The sequence below is a fragment of the Centrocercus urophasianus genome, unplaced genomic scaffold (assembly GCF_019232065.1).
Source record: "Centrocercus urophasianus isolate 14NV4802_14NV808 unplaced genomic scaffold, USGS_Curo_1.0 seq_11, whole genome shotgun sequence".
Taxonomy (NCBI): Eukaryota; Metazoa; Chordata; class Aves; order Galliformes; family Phasianidae; genus Centrocercus; species Centrocercus urophasianus.
In genome coordinates, this window is record NW_024884253.1 from 84,399,764 (window position 1) to 84,407,405 (window position 7,642).

Genomic DNA, 7,642 nt, shown 5'->3' on the forward strand with positions numbered 1-7,642 from the left:
CTCACAAAGCTCGGTATCTTCATTTAATCAGTTAAAAGCATCGCGATAATCAGAGATCTTTCATGAACTCCATACCAGGATCTAATTCTGTTAAGCATTCAAAACTTACCAAGTTCAAAGAAATGAAGAAAAAATTAATTTTTCCTAGGAATATCTACTTTGAAAACCTGCCCTGGGGGGTACGCTTGTAGTTTACGGGAATATCTCTCACAAATCAACCGTGCTTTTTATTGTCAAGGCAACATTGTGGCTTCTGCATCCCATTTGTTCATGCATAGATAGTAACAGCATCCACTTTTTATCTGATTCCATTTGAATTATTATCTTGACTTAACTGCCACTGATTTTTTATAGGAAAGAACAAGTGGTTTAGGGTTATCTTCCCTGGTAACAACTTTTGACAGCAAAGAAATGGTGATACTTCCCCATAAGTCTGTATTTGGTACCTCAGCACTAGATGACAGTGCCAATAAGTTAAACTGAACAGAGTGATGATTTTCAGTTTTGGATCTCTGAAAGCGTGGGTGGGACTAGTGAATTATTTTGAGGGGTCTGTGAAAGGTAACTCAGATAAGGGGGACTCATGACAAAAGGCTTAAATTTGCTTGAAGGGATCCTGAAGTGCCCTGGAAAATGCTGTGTGGTCTGCAGACTGGAAAAGATTAAAGCCCCGGGGCTATACATGCTATCTGCTCTGATTTAGGGGCCTGCTGATCCGTGGTCATGCATGTTATCAGTTGTGCCATTCTTTTTCCAACAGAAGATTAACCTCACATTCCCGCATACGGGTATCTCCCAGACCTCCTCCCACTGAGACCATCTATCTGACCCCTGAGAGCTCTGATACTGCTATACTGGCATCCAGCATTTCTGTTTCTTCCCATATTTTTCTTTACACCATCAACTGACCTGAAACCTGCTTGTGTGCATGTGAATGCCCTGACACCTGGCAAATTCCAGGATTACACCTCTGAGAAGGTGCGACAGCACCTCACGCGTGAGACAAATATTTCCTCAGTGTCTGTTGCTTTCCACCCTTTTCCTTTATTCCTCTGCATTCACTGTGGAGGCTGTCAGGGAGTGTGTTAGCTGATTTGTTTGCTAACTTGTTATAGGATTTGGCTGGAGAACAGTTGTGGGGAACTGTGTGGATATGAGTCCTCTCTGTTCTCCTAGCTCTGATTAGGGAATATGGCAAGATCACAGAAGAGTTGGCAAATTTCTTTGTTAAGAAGCAAACAGATTTCATATAGGTCATCACAGGAATTCCAACCTTAACGCTACCACCAACAACAATCTTGCAAGAGCTGTGAACTATTTGGCAGAAAACTGGCAGTTTCATAACCAAAATCCAGTTTTGCAGGGAAGGCTAAACTTCTGCCCTTTTTTTCTGATACTGTTTTGCCGTTTTGAGAAGCAATGCATACGGAAGTCCATTAGAGCCTAAGGCTATTGTTGATGTGGTCTTGACTCATTCTTGGCACTCCCTCATCTTCCTTCGATAGCTCAGCTGGTAGAGCGGAGGACTGTAGGCTGACTGTAGAAAGAAATCCTTAGGTCGCTGGTTCAATTCCGGCTCGAAGGAAAGGTTTTTGAGGGTGGTTGTCATTTTTTTAAGTGATTTTTGTCTTTCACTCGCTTCTGGAATTTACAGCTTGGCAAAGCTGCCCTTTCTAGCCATACTCCACTCTAGGTCCTGTGGGAGATTTGCTCTACTTTGTCTCTCTACCACTTTCAAGGATTTTGTCTCCTACTTCCTGATTCTTACAGCAATGGCACTTTGACCTTTGTCATGTGTCTACCTGATCAGTCACTGCACATTGTATGGGATTCTCTTCTTCAGGGGCTCAACGCCTTCTACAGACCCTTGCTAGCTAGAGCAGACCTGCAGCATGGAGTTGGCAGAACCTCTGTTAGCTGAACTGAGTGTGAGATACTGGAAGAGGTCCAGTTACTTTGCTCTGAGTGGAAGTGAATGAGATAGAAGAAGACATGTTTTCATGATGACAGGAACTCCACAATCCTTCAGGTCCAGGTATCTGTGACAGTCACTACGTGTGTCTGTTAACAGTAACCTCATGAGAGTTCTCTGTGAAGGTTATCATTTCTATGCACTGCTCATTTCATAAAGAATTGTAAAGTTTATGTCTGTTTGTGAAGGCAGTGGGTAAAAAAGATGCATATGAAAGGATACCATGGCAAGGTTAATGAGGTTGCATTCTAAAATCTCATACACACAGAAGCCAAAATGAGAAACTTTGTGAGAGTAAAAAACAGGGCACTGAGAATCTGTAAAAGAAAATTTTGTTTATCACAGGAAACTGACTCACAGAACTCGCTTTCACAAGATACAAGCAACTCATAGAGATCTGTAGGAAACTTTATCAAAGAAAAGATTAGACGTTTTCAGATATTTGCATTAGATGAGATGACATTAGGGATCCAAATTTGCTCATGCAAAGCATCTCCTCATGCAAAGCACAGTGCTAAGCCAAACAAAGACTGGAAAAGGCATCTTTGCTTACCTTTCATTGTATTTTAAATATACTTGATTTTTAATAAAAAAATATTTGCTAGAAGCTGGGTCAAATCCATCAAGGAACCGGTACTAAGCTAGAATGAATAATCAGGTGATGTAATTCCAGTATGTTTCTTCTTCTTCTTCTTCTTTTTTTTTTTTTTAACTAATTAAAGTTGGATCAATGACCATTGATCATAGTAGAACATCAGATTTCTTTGTCCTTCCAAATTTCTCTTCAGCCTGCATAGCGATACACACTTATAATCTCATAACCACAATGGATTTTCAGCATAGGGAGGCACAGGACATGAGGGAGGCAGGTTTGTCTCTCTGAGCAGCACAACAGGCTCTCCAGCCCTTGTGGGACAGGCCAAACATTTATTGCTCCATAGGATGAGGGGGTGAAGGCAGGGTAGGAAGGGAAGCATTCTCCTTGCAGCCCTGCTAATGCTGCCAGGGTGGAGGCTGCATGACGGCAGCATCTCAGCTGGGAATCTGGCAGTCCCAGAAGACATGAAGAGGAGGAGAGGGGTATGAGCCTGAGTGACACCACAGGAGGAACTCGGGCACACTTGCTCCTGAGGTCCTGGGACAGATTTCCTCCTCACAACGTGCCATTTATGGTTCTGGTGAGCAATAACACAAAGCAGGAGCCTTTCCAAATGAGTGAGTGCTTGACTCATGCACTTAATTGCTGCAATATGCATGACGCGTTTGATTCAAAATCTGCCAATAATCATGAAAAGTAAATCCCTGTATGCCAAATTTTGTGCTCATATCAGAGAAGGGCTGATATGTTCCCTGAAATTGGGAAACAGCAGTGACTGGTGGAAGGACAGACTGTCTCCTAGGTGTTTTGTTTGTGAGCACATCCTTGCTCACTGAATATTTCACTCTGGTTGCACAAGATGTGATTAAAACGAGTGGAGGGAGAAAGGTTTAATTAAAAGTATGTTCTCATCGCAATGTTCTTCCTCTAGTTAAAAGGGTGAGCTGTTATGGCATGGAGAATGCTGTCTGACGCAGTTAGCCTCTGTTATACCATGTTTGCTGTCATCCTATTGCCACTACCGCTTGCTGACACAGTGATGATGCTGGAGACTGTTTCTTTTTCTGCAATCACATCCACCCAAGATAATTTCATTAAAAAATTCCATCAAATGTAGCCGTCAAGCCAGAAATGTGGATTTAAATACAGTTCTTCTGTTTTTCTAGCACATTCACATTAAACTTCAGGTAGCAAAGATAGGAAGTACTTAAAAATTATACTGTCTCAGGAGTGTCAGCTTTCTCTTGCATACTGAATAAGCTTCCTCCCACAGCCAGATTTCTCTGGCTCATTGAACATTGTTGTCCCCCTGTTTTTTTTTTCTGAGGAGTGGCATCCATGGACCAAATCTCTGAAACAAAGAGATGAGCGCTGGGGACCCACTGAATCGCCAGTAAGTTCCTGTTAGACAAGCTGATGTTCTTCATTGGTGGGATGTTCTTTCCTTTTCCCAAAAATATTTCTTCTTTCTGTCTCACTTCTTGTTTCCAGACAAACTTCTAACCTGTCCCCTAATTTAGAAGCAGCATCCTGTGCGGTGAAGAAATTGAAGTACCTACAGCCAGCTAAAACATATGGCAGAGTGTCTGTGCTTTCACTTCTCCTAGTTTTCAGCTGTGTTTGCTTTCGATGACCTCGTATATCCAGAGCTTTGTTTTGATTTTCCAATACAAAAGAGTTCCAGCCTGGTTCCAGACACCTGATTTCACCTTGTTCCATCAAAGCCAAGAACTGTTCTTCTGACACAGCATGAAATGGCTGAGTAATGCAGGATCTGCCTAAGGAAATGTGGTTAACCTTAAAGAAACCCTTCAGAAAAGCTGGGCGATGTCCAGTATTTGAGCGATGTGAGCTGCATGTTCTGGCATCAGGTTTCAGCCCACAGATGCAGTGCTGCGATGGCAGAACCGAAGACCTGAGCTAGAATCACAGAATCATTGGATCGTTAAGGTTGTAAAAGACCACCAAGGCCATGCAGTCCAATCTCCAGCCCACGCTACCATAACCACTAACCACATCCCTCAGTGCCACACGCTTCTTGAACACTCTAGGGATGGTGACTTCACCACCTCCCTGGGCAGCCCGTTCCAATGTATCACTACTCTTTCTGAGAGGAAGTTGATCCAAATATCCAACCTGAACGTTCTACTGAACCTCTGCCATTTTCTGCTGCCGTCACTCTGTTGCAGTCACCTGCTGTCTCTGGTCATGCAGTTCAGATGAAGCTCTTTGAGCAGGATCATATCTTTGCTAAGTTTTTCACAGTGCCGAGAAAAACATGATCCTGGTTTCTGTATGGCAAAGTAATGCAAGTAAATGGTAACAACTTCTCAGTTCCCTTACAGCTAAGGAGGTAGGACCATGGCTGTTAAAACAATGTGTAATTGAGAAGAGCTTGAAAAGGCTTTAAAAGGGGAAAGCAAATGAAGATGCTCTGGTGATGATTTTCTAGCTCATACAAATTGCAAGCGGTTACAGATTGGTCTGCTCTTACCATGAGGTAAAACAGTGAGCGTTTGGCTGAATTTATGAAAGGCATCTAAGCATGGCTGGAAATGACCCAAAGCAGATGCTGCCTTTCCTTGCAGCCACCAGGTCAGGTAGATTTACGCCGACTGAGCAACTGTTTGCACATTTCCTCAGGCCTATTTAGCCATCCTATACCAACCTTTTTTTTTTTCATCCTATTGTAGTCATTATAATCAGGCCTTGATAAGGATTGCTTCTAGAGACATTCAATCAGTCCCATGTTATCATCTGGAAATGATTTGAGTCCACAGGACGGATGAAAGCCATTTTGATAGCACTGATTAGTTCCTTATTTCAAGTTGTGCCATTTCACCATGCACTGTTTTAAAATTCTTGCTGCATTTATGAGGATCCTTTTTTACGTTGTAAATAATGAAATGTATTTTGTTGTGTGAATCCAAATAAGCTTTGAAGCTCGTGGCTTTGTAATTTGAAAGTCATCCTGGAGAGTGTATGCTCTCTTGCCTGCTTTAATCAATGCACGATAATCAATTATCATATCAAAGTGTTCAATTACTCCTTAGTGATGTGGTGCTGTAGCTGTTTGGCTTAATTTCCTAGAAGATTCTCAGCGCTCTCACTGCAGCATTTAGGTTGCTTAGCTAACTGCTCAGAGATATCTGCTGTGAAAATTAAGCTGGTGCTGTCTGAACACCAGCCTCCTCAGACAAAGCCTTCTTGGATGTTTCTTCGACACCACAAAATCCTTCTTCCTGTCTGGCCTGTGAGTTTGATGTATAATGTTGCCAATTCCTAAGAAGAGAGTCTGTCTGTCCTTCTGTCCTTAGGAAGGATGCTAAGAGTTCTGGCTCCTTCTTTGTTAAATCCAGAGAGGTTTCAGTGTAGATTACCTTTCAATTATGAGAAGCCAGTTACAACTGATTCTTGGATCACTATGTTTCTTGTTTATTTGAAAATCAAAGAAAAGAAAGGTGAACCAGTGAGGCATGATTGCTGCTTAAGTCCCCTAGGCCTTACAGAAGTCTGAGATTTGTATTTGTGAATTAAGGGTCTCTCCTAAACTTGGAATAGAAGAAAATTTCATAATTTTGATGTCCATATAAAGCTCTTTGGGGATCATCATATTTTGAATGCCTCCTATCCCTGTGACGTGCAGAGGTAGCACTGTCCCTGTTTCACTTAACATTCTAGTCCTTAAGGCTGTTGCTGTTGAGTAATATGTCCTGAAAGGCTGCAGTAGAGAAAGAAAGGTTAGCTGAGCCTTCATCAGGGTGCTCTGCATTCTGACCACCCTTCCTCACTTCTGGAGTTCTTCACTTTTGGTAAATCATGGACTTAACCTCTCCACCTTCCAAAAACCCAGCAAATAGCTTTCCTCAACATTTCAGTTTGCAGTGGTTTTGCAACACAAATGATGTCCTCCTTGCATATCCAGTGTATCCTTGGTATCCAGAAAGATGTCATACTAACGGTGAATAAAACTCTACAGAGCGGAGTGAAACAGTGAATAAAAAGATATTGCTCCATCAAATTTCAGTTTTCCAGCACCAATCCTTGCCAGGAGAGAAAACCACCAAGAAGTGTGTATTGGAAGAGAAAACTTCTGCTGTGGTCAAATGGGGAAGGAGGTGAGTGGTAGCAATGGAACGGGGCTGTGGGTACAGGAGAACTCACCCATGGGCTGTGCATGTAAACACGCTGATGCTCAGTCCTCCATGAGAAATGAAACAGCATATATTCCCAGGAAAGAGCAATGGAGAAACATGAAGCTGTGTTTAAGCTGTGTTGTGTCAGCCTGAAAGAAGGGGAGAGTGAGAGGCTCTGCAGTAAGAAGATCTGTAAAAACATAGCAATTACCCTCATCTCAGCTTACCTATTGAGAAATAATCAAACTTGTGATGAGTCTTTTGACCTGTCAGACCTTTTAACTGAACTACAGCTGAAAAGATTCACTATAAAAAGCTGTATGCTGCTTCTTATTGTTGATTTTTGACCATGAGAGTTCCCCAGGGAAATAGCATGTAGTAATAACATGTAATGGTCTTCTGATGAGCATCTGGTGTTGGAGTTTTTTCCTTTTAAATTGCATTAAAATTAAAACTGCAGTATTGCACTGAGTCCTCATTTCCTGTTAGGAGAGGAATTATGATGCTATATTGATTGGCAAAGCTGTTTCTCATCCTGTGCAAGTGTGTTTAGTGGACAGAACTTCTCTCACAGACACAGATATGCCCTACCACCCTCCTCCATTCTGAAAGTTTTTCCCTTTAAATTATTCATAACGAAACCACTGACCCTCAAAATTTAAAACAGAAGAAGGATGGTATAAAATGCTCTCATGTATGTCTTTGCATTAATTTATGGGCCATCACTTTGAATAAGAGGAAATAGCAAGTTAAGCATGTTCAAGAAACCACATGATGAGTATAATTGATGCATTCAGCCTATAGAACATACATATAATAGTCCATTGTTGTTATGGGATTGGCCAGCCAATATTTTTGTCCTGGAGATCATTACTTAAGCAGATAGATGACTCCTGACCCTTCTCTTTTAGTGCTTCAAGAAGTTTGCCAGAAAGT

The 7,642-nt window shown here is 41.8% G+C and overlaps 1 non-coding gene across 1 annotated transcript; it reads left to right on the plus strand.

Moving 5' to 3' along the window:
• Positions 1 to 1,495: 1,495 nt before the first annotated feature.
• Positions 1,496 to 1,585, plus strand: TRNAY-GUA. Its single transcript is given in 2 exon segments — positions 1,496 to 1,532; positions 1,550 to 1,585. It is a non-coding gene; the product is annotated as a tRNA-Tyr (tRNA).
• Positions 1,586 to 7,642: the final 6,057 nt, after the last annotated feature.